Source organism: Lutra lutra, chromosome 2, assembly GCF_902655055.1.
Source record: "Lutra lutra chromosome 2, mLutLut1.2, whole genome shotgun sequence".
Taxonomy (NCBI): Eukaryota; Metazoa; Chordata; class Mammalia; order Carnivora; family Mustelidae; genus Lutra; species Lutra lutra.
In genome coordinates, this window is record NC_062279.1 from 172,012,276 (window position 1) to 172,032,159 (window position 19,884).

Genomic DNA, 19,884 nt, shown 5'->3' on the forward strand with positions numbered 1-19,884 from the left:
TTACAGCCTGTCTTGGGGACTGTGGCCTATTCTATTTGATAGGAAACTAACATATCAGCTAGGATGATGAGTATATCAGATCTGGGGCAAACATTATGAGGTTTTTATTTCTTCATACTTTTATCTAAAAATGAATTTTTGTGTGTTTTACAGACTGAAGCTTTCTGATTGAATGTACATGAATTCATATCAAGCAATCTCAGAAAAAGTTTCATGTTTAATTGTTAATTTTCAAGTACTTATTCTTTTACACATTTGAGATTTCCTTTCTAATTTTGTAAATAAACTGCAGAAGTACTTGTCAAAAGAAAAAAATACACTGCCATTTGGAAAGAAAAGCTTAGGTCAAGTGCTTGAGTGTTTTCTAGCAGGTGGAAATGTCATGTTGACCTACTAGTGGAATACATTATAAAAGATCTCTCTTAAAGGGGCCTGAGCAGCATATTCTAAATTCTATTATGTATTAATCTTGTGTCCATTTTTTAATCAAACAGTCATTCTGATTCTCAGTTGCTTCATTTGTAAAATGAAGAAATTAACCCCACAGTATCACAGTATCTGACATACGCAGTTATTAGAATCATTAAGATCACCATAGATTAAAATGAAGTGTTATGTGAATCTGAAGCTTTGATTATTTTTCAGGTTCCTGAGCAACAAACGACATTATAATAGACACTTATTGTGGAATATGCTTAGTCCACCTCTCCTGTCAGCTATGCCCCCAAATTATATTCAACAGAGTATAGTGGTTAATACGTAGTCTCTGGAAACAAATAGTCTTCATTACAATTTAAAGCTCCTCATTTAAAAACTTTGTAATTTTGGACATTTTTTCCTACAGCATCTGTGTTTTTAGCTTGTTGTTCTTTTTTTAAAAAGATTTTATTTAGTATTTGACAGAGAGATCACAAGTAGGCAGAGAGGCAGGCAGAGGGGTGGGGGAAGCAGGCTTCCCGCTGAGCAGAGAGCCCGATGCGGGACTCCATCCCAGGACCCTGAGATCACAACCAGAGCCTAAGGCAGAGGCTTAACCCACAAGAGGCACCAAGCCACCCCTTAGTTTTGTTTTTGTTTGTTTGTTTTTAGAGAAAGAGTTGTGCAAGCAGAGGCAGGGAGGGACAAGAGGGAAAAGGGAGAGAAGAATCCCAAGCAGCCTCCATGCTGGGCATGGAGGGCTCAATCCTACACCCTTTGATCATGACCTGAGCTGAAATCAAGAGTTGGATGTTTAAGCAACTGAGCACCCAGATGCTCCATTTTAGTTTCTTTATACATAAAATTGTATAATAGTAAAGAGAGTCTATATCATTGAAAGGCTTACACAAGAAAACACATAGAAAGTGCTTAAAACAGTGCCCAGTACACGGTTGTCAACAATGCTGTAGCTATTATTATCCTGTCACTCTGTGTTTTCCTTCTGAAATCCTACTTAAAAAAAAAAAAAAAGAGTTGACCAGATGAGATGTGGACACAAGAGCAAAAGGATCTAATTTTTTTCTTTGGCTTCAATTAGATTCCTGCAGTATGATTTCAATAAATTCTGTATTGGGGACTATTTTTAAGCTAGTTCAAGGACTTTGCTCTTACTGAGAACTAAAGGAAACAAATCATATAGCTTGTATATTATTTAACTGATTCGATAATCCCTGTGTATAGTTCAGGGTACAACATGCAATTATATGGCGGTACTTTTTCCTCATGAGCTATTAATTAGTTCAATTTGGAATAGATGCTTCTAAAATGTCCACATTAGAAATCCATTCTACTAAAAAAATAATAGAAACACTTGCCTTCTGGAAAACCAGACAGAGTAATATTGGTGAAATATTAAAAAAAAAGGGAACAAGATCATAACTTTTTGTTTTTATTCATTATGAAGGTAATTTAATTAAAATTTTACAATGAGCAATTCTCAAGAGTGGAGAGAGTGAGGAGGCTGCATCTGGCTCCCACTTTCACAGCCATTGCAGTACATTGAGCTCCACAGAGACAGTGACAAGGCAAGCAACAGCCAGATGGGCACTGGGTGACTTTGTGCCTTACAGAAGAAAATAATTAAACATGGGCAGAGGAGAGCCTAAAAAGCCAAGAGGCAAAATGTCATCACATGCCTTCTTTGTGCAAACTTGCTGAGAGAAGCACAAGAAGAAGCACCCAGAAGTTTCTGTCAACTTCTCAGTTTTCGAAGAAGTGATCAGAAAAGTGGAAGGCCATGTTTGTTAAAGAGAAAAGAACATTTGAAGACTTGACAAAGGTAGACAAAACTGGTTATGAAAAGAAGTTAAAACTGACATGCCCCTATAGGGGGGAAAAAAAGAAGTCTAAGGATCCCAGTGCACCTAAGAAGCTTCCTCCACCCTTTTTCTTGTTTTATTCTGAGTATTACCCCCAAAATCACAGGAATATCCCAGACTATCTATTGGTTATATGACAAAGAAACTGGGAGAAATGTGGAATAATATTGCTGTAGATAAAGCACCAATAGGACTAGAAGGCTGCTTAGCTGAAGGAAAAATATGAAAAGGATATAATTCATAGTGGGCCAAAGGGAAAGCTTGATGTGGGGGAAAAAAAAAAGAATCATCAAGGCTGAAAAAAAGAAAGAAAAGAAGGAAGAGGAAGAAAAGAAGATAAAAAGCATGATTATGAGTAGGAAGATGAAGATAAAGAAAAAGATGATGATGATGAGATGATAAGTTGGTTCTAGTGCAGTTTTTCTTTTGCCTATAAAGCATTTAACCACCCCCTATACAACTCACTTCATTTAAAGAAAAGAATTGAAATATAAGGCTGTGAAAATTTTGTTTTTAAACACTACAGTGTCTTTTTTGTATGTGTAATTAATACACTATGAAATGTATCTTTTTTAGATAGTCCTGTCCTGGTAGTATTTTCAATAGCCACTAATCTTGCCTGGTACAGTATGGAGGTTGTAAATTGGTGTGGAAATTTAAAGCAGGTCTTGTTAGTGCACAACATAAATTAGTTATATATGCGGATGGCAGTTTTTCCATCTTCAGTTGTCTCTGATGCAGCTTACATGAAATAATTATTGTTCTGTTAATACCACTGCATAACTGCAAAAAAAAGTTGTAGCCATTCATTAGCACTCAGTATGCTTCTAAGTAAATGAAATTTTTGTATTAAATAAATAAATAAAATGAGCCATGCTCTCAAACAAAAAATAAAACACCAAAACTTATTCAAAATTTTTGAAGTTTAGACTTGAGCTTTTATATTTTGCATGGAAATTTAGGTTTTTAAAATTTTCCAGAAAAATGGCTATTCACCTTTTTGATTCAAATAACTTAGTTTTAATTTATTAATAATTTCTTTTCCATTTAGGACTAATATGTTAGTGTTATACTGATCATTGTATATATATGCGATTTCTTAAGTAAAAGTTTTCTGGAATAAGCCAGTGAAGACAGAAATACTGCAATATGATTGATTTATGTAGGAACAATGTTTAAAAATGTGATGATATTTTAAAATTACCTAATGCATAAATTTAATTTTATGCACAGATTTCCATTTTTGTGAAAAAGAATTGCACCAAATTGAAACACTTGTCAATAAAGAAATAAGCCATTTTATGGGTTGAGAAGATAATTTCTTCTCATTAGCTATATATTTAGTTATTATTCTTCCTATAAATTGCATTTGATCAAAAAGGATTATGTGTGATTTATGTGTGTCAATTCTAAAGAGAAGAATTACTATAAATCTAATTCTTTTTTATTCTAATCATATTCAGAAATGTTTTTAAATAACTTTTTTTGCTTATAGAAATATAGGAAAAAAGAGGTCCCCCACTTCTTTCAGATGCATAGAATCTAAAAATTTAAAAAAATGCATACTTTTTAAAAAGAATATGAAATAAAACAAAGAGAAAATATCCAATGGTTTCTCTAAATGAAAGTAAAAAGACATGCTGGCAGTCTTTGTTCTCCTAAGATACACTTGATTTTCATTGATTTTACTATATTTATGAGTTGCCTACTACAATCTAGGTACTGGGGTTGGCACTAGGGATAAAACAGAGTAAAAGAATATAGTTCCTACTACTAAGGCTTCTGTGAGAAGAGATTTTAAGGCAAAAAAAAAATCATTATTTACCTTGCCAGAAAGATGATCTGAGAACATCAAGAATTGATATCTAACAATCTAGAAAAGGATCAAACAAAACAAGCAGATGAATTTCCACTTATTAAAGGGATAATAATACTATAATGAAAGATGATGTAAAAGGTGCTAAGAAAGTAGGTAATTTAGGAATTAAGTTCTTATCACAAGAAAAAAGTTTAATTATGTGTTATGATAGATATTAACTGGGCTTATGGTAATCATTTTGCAAAATATACAAATATTGAGTCATTATGTTGTACGCCTGAAAGGAATGTTATCTGTCAATTATATCTCAATTTATTAAAAAAGATTTAAAATTGTAATCTGTCATCATTGAATATAAGAGGAAATTCCTATATTCCAGCCACTTAGTACATGACTGTAACATTATATTAATAGTAATTCTGAGTCACCACTAAAATAATTATTCTAAGTCATTGCCCGGTGGCTCCATTTGTTTTGAGAACATTTATTTAATTTTTACTGAGTGACTATTAGATGGCCAAGAACTATTCTAATAATGAGAATCAGCAGTAAAGTAAACAAACTAAATCTATCTTCATGGAGTAAATGTTCCAGTGCATTTAAAAAATGTACATAGTTTCAAAGTGGAGACATAGGAAACCTTGAACTCATGTCCTCCACAGACACACTGAATCCACACCTACATGTACAACAAATTCTCCTGAAGAACTGAGGACTGACTAAAAAGCTTCTGTACAACAAAGGATAGAGGAACCACACAGAGAATGGCAGGAGAGACAGTGACATAGTAATGAGTCTTAAAAGCAGCAAGAAAGAAACAAAAAGTCAACTACAAGGGAAAACCTTTGTAGGAAAATTTCTGCTGAAAAATCAAGTAGTTGATTTTTCAGCAGAAATTTTGCAAGCTAGAAAAGTGGGATGATATATTCAAAGTGCTGAAAGAAAAACCTACAACCAAAACACTCTGTCAAGTTATCATTCAGAATTGAAGGAAAGATAGAGTTTCCAAACCAACAAAAACTAAGAGTTCATTCCACTAAAACAACCTTATAAGAAATGTTAAAAAGTAAAGAAAAAAGGGAAAAGGAAGAGGTCATAATTAGAAGAAAAATATGAAATGAAAGCATTTCACAAGTAAAAGCAAATACATAATAAAGGTAGTATGAATCTTTAAAGAGGGAAGTAGTAAAATCAATTTTATCTAAAAAATTAGTGAAAGGACTCAAAAAATAAAAATATGTAAAATATGACAACATATACATAAAACAAAGAGGGAAAGACTAAAAATATAGTGCTTTTAGAATGTGTTAAAACTGAAGTGCCAGCAACTTAATATAGACTGGTATATATTTAGGATATTATATATGAACCTAATGGTAACCATAAACCAAAAACACAACAGATAAAAAATAAAATAAAAAAGAAAGAAATCCAGGGGCTCCTGGATGGCTCCGTCATTAAGTGTCTGCCTTTGGCTCAGGTCACGGTTCCAGGATCCTGAGATTGAGCCCCGAATTGGGGTTCCTGATCAGTGGGAAACCTGCTTCTCCTCTCCCACTCCCCCTGCTTGTGTTCTCTCTCTCTCCCTGTGTCTCTCTCTGTCAAATAAATAAATAAAATCTTAAAAAAAAGAAAGAAATCCAAGCATAACACTGAAAGAAATCATCAATCACAAGGGATAGAATTAAGAGAAGAAAGGAACAGAGAAGTTCTACAAAAACAACCAAAAAAACAATGAACAAAATGATAATAAGTACCTACCTATCAATTATTACTTGAAATATAAATAATCTAGGGGCACATGGGTGGCTCAGTTGGTTAAGCATCTGCCTTACACTCAGGACATGATCCCAAGGTCCTGGGATCAAGCTATGCATCGGTCTCCTTGCTCAGCAGCGAGTCTGCTTCTCCCTCTCCTTCTGTGATCTCTCTCACTCTCTCTCAAATAAATAAAATCTTTAAAATATAAAAAGAAATGTAGATAGTCTAAGTGTTCTAATCAAATATTATAGTCACCCAATGAATTTTTTAAAAAAGGTGTATCTCAATGTTGCTTACAAGAGATTCACTTCAGACCTAAAGACAAGTATAAACTAAATGTAAGGAGATGAAAAAAAATATGCCATGCAAATGGAAGTGTAAAAAAAAACACAGGGTAGCAATACTTATATTAAATAGACTTTAGAACAAAGACTGTCACAAGAGACAAAGACCACTACGTAGTGATAAAAGGATCAATCTGACAAGAGGAAATGATAATTATAAGTATTTATGCACCCACTATGAAAGAAACTAAATACATAAAACAAATATTAACATTCATAAAGAGGAAAAATTGACAATAATATAGCAATAATAGAGGATTTCAACACTCCACTTACATCAATGGATAGATCATACACTCAAAAATTCAATAATGAAAGAATGGTATTAATGCATTACACCAATAGATTTAACAGATTATATACATATACATACACATATATAATTATATATATACATGTATGTATATAATTTGTCTTTGTGTATATATTTTTGTGTGTATATATATGTGTGTGTATATACATGTACATATTATTTTATCCAAAAACAGCAGAATACACATTCTTTTCAAGTAGATGTGGAACATTACTCAGGACAGATCAAATGCTAGGCCACATAACAAGTCTCAGTATATTTTAAAAAACTGAAATCATATCAAAGATTTTTTTTTTGACCAAAACATGGTGAAACTAGAAATTAATTACAAGAAAAAAGTGAAAGAAAAAAACCCCACAAACACATAGAGGCTAAACAACATACAACTAAACACTCAGTTGGTCAATGAAGAAATAAAGAGGAAATTAAGAATCTATGAAGACAAATGAAAACAGAAGCACAATGATTCAAAATATTTGGAGTGCAGCAAAAGCAGTTCTAAAAAAGGAAAGTTTATAGTAATAGAGGCATACTTCAAGAAACTAGAAAACTCTTTTAAAAAATGATCTGACCTCATACCTAAAGGAACTAGAAAGATAAGAAAAAACAAAGCCCAGAGTTAGTTGGTGGAAGAAAATAATGAAGATTAGAGTGGAAATAAATGAAATAGATGTTAAAAGAAAGAAAGAAAGAAAGAAAGAAAGAAAGAAAGAAAGAAAGAAAGAAAGAAAGGAAGGAAGTAACCAAGAACTGTTTCTTGAGAGATAAAATTGATAAACCTTTAGCCAGATTCATCAGGAAAAGTGAGGACTCAGATAAATAAAATTAGAAATGAGTGAGGGGAAGTTACACCTGACACAATAAAAATACAAAGAATTATATGAGAATATTACCAAAAAAATTATATGCCAACAAATTGGACAACCTGGAAGAAATGGATAAATTTCTAGAAAGATACAATCTTTTGAAACTGAATCAGGAAGAAATAGAGAATCTGAACAGATTACTATTAATGAAGTTGAACTGTTAATCAAAAAATTCCCATCCAAACAAAAGTCTAGAACCAGATGGCTTCAGAGTGAATTCTACCAAACATTTTAAGAGTTAATACCTATTCTTCTCAACTACTCCAAAAAATAGAAGGAAAACTTCCAAATTCATCCTCTGAGGGCAATATACCCTGATACTAAACTAGACAATAATACAAAGAAAAAAAAAACTGTAGGCCAACATCCCTGATGAACACAGATGCAAAAATCTTCAACAATATATTAGCAAACCAATTTTAACAATACATTAAAAGGATCATTTGCCAAAATCAAATGGGATTTATTCCAAGGGTACAAATAGGATTCGTTATCCCAAACCAATCAGTGTGATACATCATGTTAACAAAATGAAGGACAGAAACCATATGACCATCTCAATAGATGCAGAAAAAACATATGATAAAATTCAATATCCACTTATGATAAAAAAAAAACCCTCTCAAAATGGCTTTAGATGAAACATTCCTAAACATAATAAAACCTATATACAAAAAACACACAGTTTTAATGGTGAAAACTCAAATTTAACATACTACTAGAAGTCCAAACAATAGAAACCAGACAAAGGGGAAAAAAGCATCCAAATTGTTGAAGAAGTAAAATTGTCACTAATTTCATATATCATATGCTATATTTAGAAAATGCTATGGATTCTGCCAAAAAACCTAATAAACAAATAAGCTAATAACTAATAATAATAGCAACAAATTCCTACTTATTCCTACCTAACTAATATTAATAACCTGATCAACTAATAAATGAATTCAGTAAGGTGCAGGATACAAAATTAATATACAGAAACCTGTTGCATTTCTTTTTTAAAAGATATATTTATTTATTTGAGAGAGAGAGAGAGAGAAAGAGCTGGGGGGTGCAGAAGGAGAGGAAGAGAGAGAATCTCAAGCAGAAGCAAACTCTTGCTGAGTGCAGATCCCAGTGTGGGACTCGATTTCATAACCCTGAGATCATGACCTGAGCTAAAATCAGAGTTGGATGCTTAACCGACTGAATCACCCAGGGAGGTTCCAGAAATCTGTTACATTTCTATGCACTAATAATAAACTAGCAGAAAGAGAAATAAAGAAAGTAATCCCATTTACAATTGCACCAGAAAGAATAAAATACCAAAAGAATAAAAAAGGAATAAGCTCAACCAAGTAGGTGAAAGACCTATATGCTGAAAACCATAAACACTGATGAAAAAGATTGAAGATGATGCAAATGAAAAAATAAACAATGATCATGAACTTTAAGAATTAATATTTTTTAAAATGTTCATACTACCCAAAGTAATCTATAGATTCAATGCAATTTTTATCAAAATACCAACAACATTTTTCAGACAAGTAGAATAATCTTTAAATTTGTATGGACCCACAAAATACTCTAAATAATCAATGCAATCAAGAATGAAAACAGAACTGGAAGTATCACAATCACAGATTTCAAATATACTACAAATCTATATACTACAAATCTATAATAAAACAGTATGGTATTGGCACAAAAACGGACCTGTAGATCAATGGAACAAGATAGCACAGAAATATACCCACAATCATATGGTCAATTAATCTACAACAAAGGTGGTAAAAATATACAATAGGGAAAAGACATTCTTTTTAATAAAGGGTTCTGGGAAAATTGGACTGCTACATGCAAAAGAATAAAACTGGACCACTTTCTTATACCATACACAAAAATAAACTAGAAATGGATGAAATCCTAAATATGATACATAAAGTCATACAAACCTACAGGAAACCATAGGTAATAATCTCTTGGACATCAGCCTTAGCAACGTATTTATGGATAGGTCTCCTTAGACAAGGGAAACAAAAGTAAAAATAAACTATTTGAATTATACCAAAATAAAAAGCTTTTGCACAATAAAGGAAACTATCAACAAAATGAAAAGTCACCCTACAGAACAGGAGAAGAGATTTGCAAATGATATATCTGAAAAGGGGTTAATATCTAAAATATATAAATAACTCCTAGAACTCCAAAGTAGAACTCCTAAAACACCAAAAACCCAACAGTCTAATTAGAAAGTAGCCAGACGATATGAATAGACATTTTTTCCAAAAAAGACATACAGATGGCCAACAGACATGAAAAGTTGCTCAACATTACTAGTCATCAGGGAAATGCAAATCAAAACCACAATGAGATATTCACTCACACCAGTCAGAAGGGCTAGTATTGAAAAGACAAGAAATAAGTTGGCAAGGATATGGAGAAAAGGGAACGATGTGCACTCGTGGTGAGAATGTCAACTAGGGCATACACCATGGAAAACAGTTTGGAGGTTCATCAAAAGATTAAAAATAGAAATACCATACAATGCAGTAATAACTAATAAAATAAAATAAATACACTAATAAAGAAAATAAATATACTAATAAAGAAAATAAAAATGCTAATTCAAAAAGATATATACACCCCTGTTTAGTGCTGCATTATTTGCAATAACCAAGATATGGAAGCAACCCAAATGTCCGTCAAAAGATGAATGGATAAAGAAGATGTGATACTCACACACTATAATGTAATATTGCTCAGCTGCAGTAAAGAATGAGATCTTGCCATTTGCAACAGTATAGATGGACCTAGAGGGTATTATGCTAAATGAAATTTCAGATTGCCAAAGACAAATACAATATGATTTCACTCAGATGTGGACTCGAAAAAGAAAACAAATGAACAAGCAAAAAAACAAACCAGAAACAAATTCATAAATACAAAGAATAAACTAGTGGTTCCAGATAGGAGGGGATGAAAGATGGCCAAAATAGGTGAAGAGGATTAAAAGGTATAAACTTCTACTGATAAAATAAATAAGTCACAGGGATGAAAAGTACAGCATAGGGAAGATACTCATAATACTGTAATAATGTTGTATGGTGACAAATGGTGGCTACACTTATTGTGATAAGCATTGCATAATGTATAAATTGTTGAATTGTTATGCTGTATACCTGAAACTAATATAATATTGTATGCCAACTATGCTTCAATTATAAAAATTCAATAGTATATAGTATAATAGTATATAGCTGTTTTAATATGATAGTTTAATATATTTTAGCTGTTATCACAAATACCTTGAGTTTTGCTTATCAAAAATTTTAAGTTGCTTATTTTTTTTGTCTAAGACATTAAGGATGTGCATAATTTCTTTTTTTTTTTTTTTTTTTTTTTTGGATGTGCATAATTTCTTTTAGGAATTTTAGCACAGCTTAAGTTAGTGGCTTAAATGACAAATAAAAATGAATTTAACAACCAAATTTACATAATGCTTGAAGAGATTTACAATAGCAAAGAAACATTTTATTTAAACCAGACATGTAAATTTAAGTAGTCAAGTCAAATATTTTGAAGAATTACTTCTTTGGCCTACTCAGTCTTACTCCTAAAACACTGCCCTCCACAACCCGTACGTTGATTTGTTCCTTAATAAAACTCCATATTAAGAGTTTTAAAAGTTCTTTGCTTTCTTATTAAATTGCCAATCTCTAGAACATATGTAGGGTTAGACATATATTCTTTTTTTATAATTGTTTACTTTTGCTTTAATTTAAGATGCTATCAATGGAAAAGAAAATTCTTTTTTTTTTAATTTTTTTTATTTATTTGACAGACAGAGAGCACAAGTAGGCAGAGAGGCAGGCAGAGAGAGGAAGGGAAGCAAGCTCCCTGCTGAGCAGAGAGCTTGATGCGGGGCTTGATCCCAGGACCCCAGGATCATGACCTGAGCCGAAGGCAGAGGCTTTAACCCACTGAGCCACCCAGGTGCCCTGAAAATTCTTGAAATGTAGCAGAATATTTCAACATTTTCCCTTTTCAATACAAAAATAATTTGTCAGTGACTCAATACCATGTTCCCTAAACCATTACCTTTAATACCAATCATTCTCTATTGCCAGAAAGTAGATGTGAAAATATGATTGAAAAGAACAACAGAGATTTCAGCAGGGTCTAATCTCTTGTGTTCTGTAAGTACTGACACTTCATTTTAAATACTACTTAGTGTAGGATACTTGTGTTACTAAATTCGTATGTTGAAACCCTAATCCTCATGGTGACAGTATTTGGAGGTTGACATTTTGGAGGTCATTAGGTCATAAAGGTGGAACCTTCACAAATGGCAATTGTCCCTAATCCAAAAGAAAGTGATTATCTTTCCTTTGTCATGTAAGGATACAGCAAAAAACCCAATATTTCTAAACCAGGAGGAGAACTTCTTCACGCCCCCAACCCAACCATGCTAGTAACCTTTTCTCAAGCTTCTAACCTTCAAAACTGTACCAAAAAAAATAAATTAATTAATTAATTAATTTAATTAAATTAAAAAAAAATTTTTTAATCTATTTTAAGCCACCCAGTTTATGGTATTTTGTTTAAAAAGCCCAAACTGCGGACGCCTGGGTGGCTCAGTTGGTTAAGCAGCTGCCTTCGGCTCAGGTCATGATCCCAGAGTCCTGGGATCGAGTCCCGCATCGGGCTCCTTGCTCAGCAGGGAGCCTGCTTCTCCCTTTGCCTCTGCCTGCCATTCTGTCTGCCTGTGCTCGCTCTCTCTCTCTCTGACAAATAATAAAATCTTTAAAAAAAAAAAAAAGCCCAAACTGACTCAAGCAAGCTACTTTCCATTGTTCTTCTGTTCATATCATTCTTATCACCAAACCTGTATTTTAGAAACATGCTCACAAAATGTGTGTTAAGACTCTGGTTAAACATTCATTTTGACTCCCCCCCCTTAATTATTAGCTGTATACACCCATATGTTGTGGGCTAAATTGTGCTCCCTCCCACCCCCCACAAAATGTATATCTTGAATTCCTAAATTCTAGTACCTGAAAATGTAACTGTATTTGGGGATATAGTCTTTAAAGAGGCACTTAAGTTAAAATGAGGTCATTAAGATGGACAACTATCCCCATGACTGATGTCTTTATAATAAGACAAAAAACCTAGACACAGAGATGTACAGAAGGAAGACCACATGAGAGCACAGGGAGAAGATGGTCACCTAGAAGCCAAGGAGAAAGTTCTCAGGAATAAGCTGACCAAATCTACACCTGATCTGAAACCTTTAGTCTTTAGATTTTTGAAAAATTAATTCTGTTGTTTAAGCCACCAAGGATGTGAAACTTTGTTATGGCAGCCCTAGCAATATAATTCACTATCCATATATTGTTTTATCCAGTCTGACATATGAGTTAGTCCATCTTCCCACTCAGGACTTTTCCTACAACCATAACTATGATGTCATTTCCTCTTATCTTCACCTAGAACATTGTTAATGATCTTTACTTTCTACTTACTTCTTCCTTTCAATTTGTTTAATTTTTCTATCACCATGGTTGGATTCTCTCATTTTTTATATCCCCCATTATTCAGAAGAGTAAACAATTTAATAACTTTCTCATCTCCTGTATATCTATCAACCTAATGAAGTCAGGATTATACAATAGCCTTCTATTTAATTTACTTTTTATGGTGTTCAATGAGCTAATGGCTAAATCCAAAGGTATTCTTTAGTCTTTTTTTTTTTTAAGATTTTATTATTTCTTTGACAGAGAGAGATCACAAGCAGGCAGAGAGGCAGGTAGAGAGAGAGGAGGAAGCAGGCTCCCTGCTGAGCAGAAAGCCCGACGTGGGGCTTGAACCCAGGACCTGGGATCATGACCTGAGCCGAAGGCAGCGGCTTAACCCACTGAGCCACCCAGGCGCCCCGGATATTCTTTAGTCTTAAACTTATTTTATCCTTTTGTGGTTTAGTACTCTCCCCTTAAAACTTTCCATGGTTACCATATTTTCTTTTCCTCTTTGACCTAGTAATCTATTCTTCTTCAAAGGAATCTATTCTTCACAGGCTCTTCATCTTTTCAGTGTTGGTATTTCTCAGGTTTCTTTGCCCACTTTCTCTACCCTTTGATATTATATTCTTAGGTAATTTCAACCATTTGATGATTTAATTGATGGCCAAGACCATCAATATGTTAATGATTCTTCCATCCCTATCATTTGCCCTCACCTTCCCTATCATATTCATTTGCTTCTTATGTGCCTTGTGCCACTAGGTAGGAATTCATCTTTTTTTCCCCTCTGTGCCTACCCCAGTGTTCTATCAAGTAACAATTCTACCATCCCATTCTGTCTAAACTAGAATACTAGGAGTCAGCTTCTGTTAACATAAGAAATCATAGTGTTTGCTTATTGGTGAGCACATAGTAAATAGTATGTGCTTTAAAATGTTTATTGTCTCAGTATCACCTGGTGCAAAGCTTTAAATGTAGAAGTTTCTCAGTAAAGTCTCATTAGATTTCCCTTTCCAAAGTCTTTGGGAACATCCTACAAAATGTGGACAGAGTAAGAGAAAGATAGACTCTTTTTTTTTTTAAGATTTTATTTATTTTATTTGACAGATAGAGATCACAAGTAGGCAGAGAGGCAGGCAGAGAGAGAGGAGGAAGCAGGCTCCCTGCCGAGCAGAGAACCTGATGCGGGGCTCGATCCCAGGACCCTGGGATCATGACCTGAGCCAAAGGCAGAGGCTTTAATCCACTGAGCCACCCAGGTGCCCCAAGTAAGAGAAAGATAATATGGGAAGATGATGGGACATTTGAGGAGAAAAAAAAATTAAGCATTCAGATAACTGAATTACATATATACAGGCAACATTTTTAAACTCTTCATATTTGAAAATTTAAGAAATTGAATTTTTTTTTCCTGCTGCATTAGGAATCAGACATCCTGAATATTGTGAATAATGAATACTTTCCCTCTCAATTTCAGAATACAAGAGGTAGAGAAGAATTTGTAAATGTTTCAAATAATTACACTGAGCAAATGTAGTTAAGTGTTCTAATTTCATTTTGTTTATAGTATTATGACAGTAAGAAAGGCCAAAGTAGCTGTACAATGCAATGTCACAATGCATGGTCAAAGCCTTCACTTTTAAAGTTTATGACATGTCTAAATAGAAATGCTAAATTCCGGGGCGCCTGGGTGGCTCAGTGGGTTGAGCCGCTGCCTTCGGCTCAGGTCGTGATCTCAGGGTCCTGGGATCGAGTCCCGCATCGGGTTTTCTGCTCGGCAGAGATCCTGCGTCCCTCTCTCTCTCTCTCTGCCTGCCTCTCCATCTACTTGTGATCTCTCTCTGTCAAATAAATAAATAAATCTTTAAAAAAAAAGAAATGCTAAATTCCTAGTAAATTTATAAACATTAAATGTATCTTTGTTTAAAATAAAGATATTTAATAACTGTTTAATAACAACTAAATATTTTCCAAGTTAATCTTTTTGTAGTGTATCAAATACATTTCCATAGCCTTTATAGAACTTGCTCCTCTTGCTTAGGAAATTCTATGGTTAATAAACCATGAAACTGTGAGTTGATTAAACACTAAAGCTCACTAAACTCACTGTTTTATAGGCAGCTGTAATCTAGATTATCCCAGATGATACCAAGTAACTTTCTGGGGAATATGTCTTTATATACTGAAGATTAATATGTTAAATCACTGTTTAGAATTTATAGTGTATTAATTTATTTTCTGACTTCTGCAATCTACCCCACCTCATTAGCCATCCTCCCAATAGTAGCAGAGAGGACTGCCACATACAGTTACCTATTTTATGTAAAGAAAAACTTTGGAAATTTCAAGGAAACACTTGAAAATGAAGGAAACCAGAATATGCCACCCCAAAATATGTCACAAAATTATTTTGAGCTGAAGGAAATTAAGAAGCAGTGAATACAGAAAAAATTGCATGCTTTCTGCATGAAGGCAAGAAATATATTCTTCTTTTACTGGAAATAGACCCTTATTAGTCCAGAGATGATACAAGGGGAATCTGCAAACAAACTTTGTTAACTTAACCTTTATCTTCCTAGTTAAGGAAAACAAGGACTACCTAGCCCTGGTTAGGTAACTCCTAACCCAAACTTCTTTGTCTTGTCAATTCCTCATAAATTACTCTTTCTTTATTTAAAATGTATAAAAGCTTCCTGCTCTGGTCATTCCTTCAGTTATTTATCCTGTGAAGGCTCCTCAGATATACAAAAATTCAATAACATTTGCATGCTTTTCTCTTGTCTTTGTCAGTTTATTAATATTGAGACTCAACCAAGGGCTCAAAGAGGATAAAGGAAAACTTCTCTTTCCCATAATTTTTTATACATATACAGAATAATCTTTAAAGCGTGGACATTGGAAAAAAGTGGAACAAAGTCCAAGAACTGGCTCTAGAATGCATTTACTGTATTATCAATGCAGCACACTTAAGCTATTTAATTCTATTTCATCATCTGATAAATGGATATATTAGCAGTACCTATTTCATAGATGTGTTTGGAAAATAAACATAGTGATACCAATTATCATTTCTGTGTGAGGCACCAACCTGAGAGAAGGTATAGCTTCATTACAAAACATGGGTAATGTAGAGAAAGTGTCCCACCAGCAAGAAGATTCAAGAAAAAAATGTAGTTTTGGTGCTTGAAGAGTCTAACAAATAGCAAGGCTTCCTTCCATATGAGTTTATTTATGGACAAAGAACAAGAACAGATGGCAAGCAATTGCCAGATTTATGTCTCGGAGATTTTGAATTTCATGTTGTGCAGCAAAGTGGGGTTTCCACTTTTGAGCTCTAGAATTAGCCATCCTCTGCTAGAGAGTTGCATGCTTACTATATAACATATATGACGTAAAGGAGAAAATCTGGGATTCCCAGGAAGGCTGAATTCACAAAGAACAGGAGGTGAGCTTTCATGGTACAGTGTTTTTTTCAACTTCCCATACAACTAAGTCACTTCTCTTTCTGAAGGAGAAAGAAAAAGACCATATAGAAGAGAGTCCATGGTATTAATCTAAAGGAAAATCTCTCACATGGACAGACAATTAAGAATGAGTGATAGTTAGGAAACCTAATGTGTAACTATAGGGGATTAACATATTACTAGATACTAGAACATGGGGCCTATTCTAATCCAGTGTGATTCGCAAAAGATATTAGAAACTTTAATCTTTGTATAAAGAATTTTTGGTAAGAAATGATATGGCAAATATAACTTTATAAGTCCCTTACCTTGTCATCAAGAAACAACTACTTTTGGGCGCCTGGGTGGCTCAGTGGGTTAGGCCACTGCCTTCGGCTCGGGTCATGATCTCAGGGTCCTGGGATCGAGTCCCACATCGGGCTCTCTGCTCAGCAAGAAGCCTGCTTCCCTCTCTCTCTCTCTCTGCCTGCCTCTCCGTCTACTTGTGATCTCTCTCTGTCAAATAAATAAATAAAAAATCTTAAATTAAAAAAAAAAAGAAACAACTACTTTTAGTTTTATTATAGTGAGGTATCCTGGCATCATGGAAAAAGCTTTAGAATCAGAACTTGAGTTGCAATTATGAATCAATCACTTAATTACAGGATGAATCTGGGCAAATTGCTTAATGCCATTGAGCCACAATGTCTCCACCCGTGAACTAAGGACTATAGCTCCAGAATAGGTATTATAAAGATTAAAAGAGATATATAACAAACATAAAATTGTATTTGATTCTTACCCACCTCCCCAAATATAGTAACTATCGCTAACAAAAATCTAATGTAATTATCATAGCACTTACTAATACAGATAAGAGGACAAAGGAATATCCAGGAATTCAGAAAACCAAAGAGGTGAAGTCTTCATGGCCTATTCTTGTTTCTCCTACTATTCTTTGAAGACTTCTTTATACTTATTTACTCAAACATTATAAAGGATGTCAATAACCAATAGTTTTGATCTCAAGTAACTTCAGCTTGGAATGCACTTGCTAATTCTCATATAAAGATTGTATTAAAATTGAATATGATGAATTAAAATCAAGTATACCTACTGTGCAAAGTTTCTGTTATCTTTAAGCAACAGATATTTACTCTAACCAGTTTAAATAAAAATTTAAATTTAATTTAATAAATAAAAATTTGTTAGCTACAAGAGCTCTTTCTTAATTCTAAAAAGGAGCCAAAAAATAAATATGAGAGAAGGCAAGATCCTTGGAACTGTGAACCTTGGTACCAGGAATTCATGGGTATTAACCTGGAGAGCAGCTGTTAATATGATTCAGCTTCAACAGTTCTCAGTGTGCTGTGACAGGCTTGTCCTGAGTGCCTATCCATTGTCAGGCAACTTACCGCTATGATGATCACATCAGACTGCCATTGCTAACTCCATGAGAAGGGGTTGGGAAAGAAGGCAATACCCAGAGAAATAAAATGAGAAAAAGGAAAAAGAAACTTAATCCAGCAAAGCAAGAAAATTGAGGGCAAAAAAAAAAAAAAAAGCAGAAAATATGATACAAATAGGAAACCCATATAAAAATGAAAAAGAAATATTGGCAATCACAACAAATATAAACAGGCCAAACTGGTTATAATACAATTATCATCCAATTTGATTAGAAAATTATTCCAGGAATAGGTTGTTTAAATGAGATAAACATAAACCATGAAAGGCTGAAAATCAAAGGGTAGAAAATTATATCAAGCAATAATAATGAAAAGAAAGTTAATAGCTATGCTAGTATTATTCAAAATAGATTTTACGCACAAATGCATTGCTAAAGATAGAGAGGGTCACAAGAGAACACTAGAATTTCCAGCTGACTAGGGTAATAAACTGGTTGTAACTTTGTACTTACATTATAACATAACTTCAATATGTATAAAAGAAAGATTGACTAATACACTATCATAAAAGGTGATTTTAATATACTACCCTTAGCAAATGATAAATCAAGCAAATAAAATCAGTGAGAATAAGAATGATTTGAACAGCATAATTAGTAACCTTTATAAACAAATGGATATAATGATACATATCTGATTTTGGAATTGACTTAGATGAAAAGGCAAATTCATAGTTAAAGACCTAAAATTAAGAGGAGAAATAAAATTCTAGTATTTTAGGAGTACATTGAAAACATCAGAATTTATTAGAAATGAACACTGTCAGGGTGCCTCGGTGACTCAGTCGGTTAAACATCTGCCTTCAGCTCAGGTCATGATCCTCGGGTCCTGGGATGGAGCCCCTCATTGGGCTCCCTGCTCTGCAGGGAGTCTACTTCTCCCTCTCCCCTGCTTGCAGCTCCCCCTTTTTGTGCTCTCTCTCTTTCTGTCAAATAAACAAATAAAAGCTTAAAAAAAAAAAAAGAAATGAACACTATTCATTAAAAGAGTCAGTGAACCTGATGATAGTTTGTAGGTTAGCAGCTGTCTTCTAGGTTTTAGCAATTTCCCTCTTTTTCACCCTAAAAGTCACTGAATCATTTCTAATAATTTCTTTATAGATCCTGGATATCAATCTTTTGTCTGTACTGTCATTTGCAAATATCTTCTCCTATTCCGTGGGTTGCCTCTTTGTTTTCTTGACTGTTTCCTTTGCTGTGCAGAAGCTTTTGATTTTGATGAAGTCCCAAAAGTTTATTTTGGCTTTTGTTTCCTTTGCCTTTGGAGACATATCTTGAAAGAAGTTGCTGTGGCTGATATCGAAGAGATTACTGTCTATGTTCTCCTCTAGAATTCTGATGGATCCCTGTCTCACGTTGAGGTCTTTTATCCATTTTGAGTTTATCTTTGTGTATGGTGTAAGAGAATGGTTGAGTTTCATTCTTCTACATATAGCTGCCCAGTTTTCCCAGTACCATTTATTGAAGAGACGGTCTTTTTTCCACTGCATATTTTTTCCTGTTTTGTCGAAGATTAACTGACCATAGAGTTGAGGGTCCATATCTGGGCTCTCTACTCTGTTCCACTGGTCTATGTGTCTGTTTTTATGCCAGTACCATGCTGTCTTGGTGATCACAGCTTTGTAGTAAATCTTGAAATCAGGGAACGTGATGCCCCCAGTTTTATTTTTGTTTTTCAACATTTCCTTAGTGATTTGGGGTCTCTTCTGATTCCATACAAATTTTTGGATTATTTGCTTCAGCTCTTTGAAGAATACCAGTGGAATTTTGATTGGAATGGCATTAAAAGTATAGATTGCTCTAGGCAGTATGGACATTTTAACAATGTTTATTCTTCCGATCCAAGAGCATGGAATGTTCTTCCAACTTTTTGTGTCTTCTTCAATTTCTTTCATGAGTGTTCTGTAGTTCCTTGAGTACAGATTCTTTACCTCTTCAGTTAGGTTTATTCCCAGGTATCTTATGGTTCTTGGTGCTATAGTAAATGGAATCGATTCTCTAATTTCCCTATCTGTATTTTCATTGTTAGTGTATAAGAAAGCCACTGATTTCTGTACATTGACTTT

General features: G+C 33.8%; 1 pseudogene; it reads left to right on the forward strand.

Annotated features, from left to right (window-relative positions):
* Nucleotides 1-2,064: 2,064 nt before the first annotated feature.
* LOC125094349 (high mobility group protein B1-like) lies at nucleotides 2,065-2,847 on the forward strand (annotated as a pseudogene).
* The last annotated feature ends 17,037 nt before the right edge of the window (nucleotides 2,848-19,884 follow it).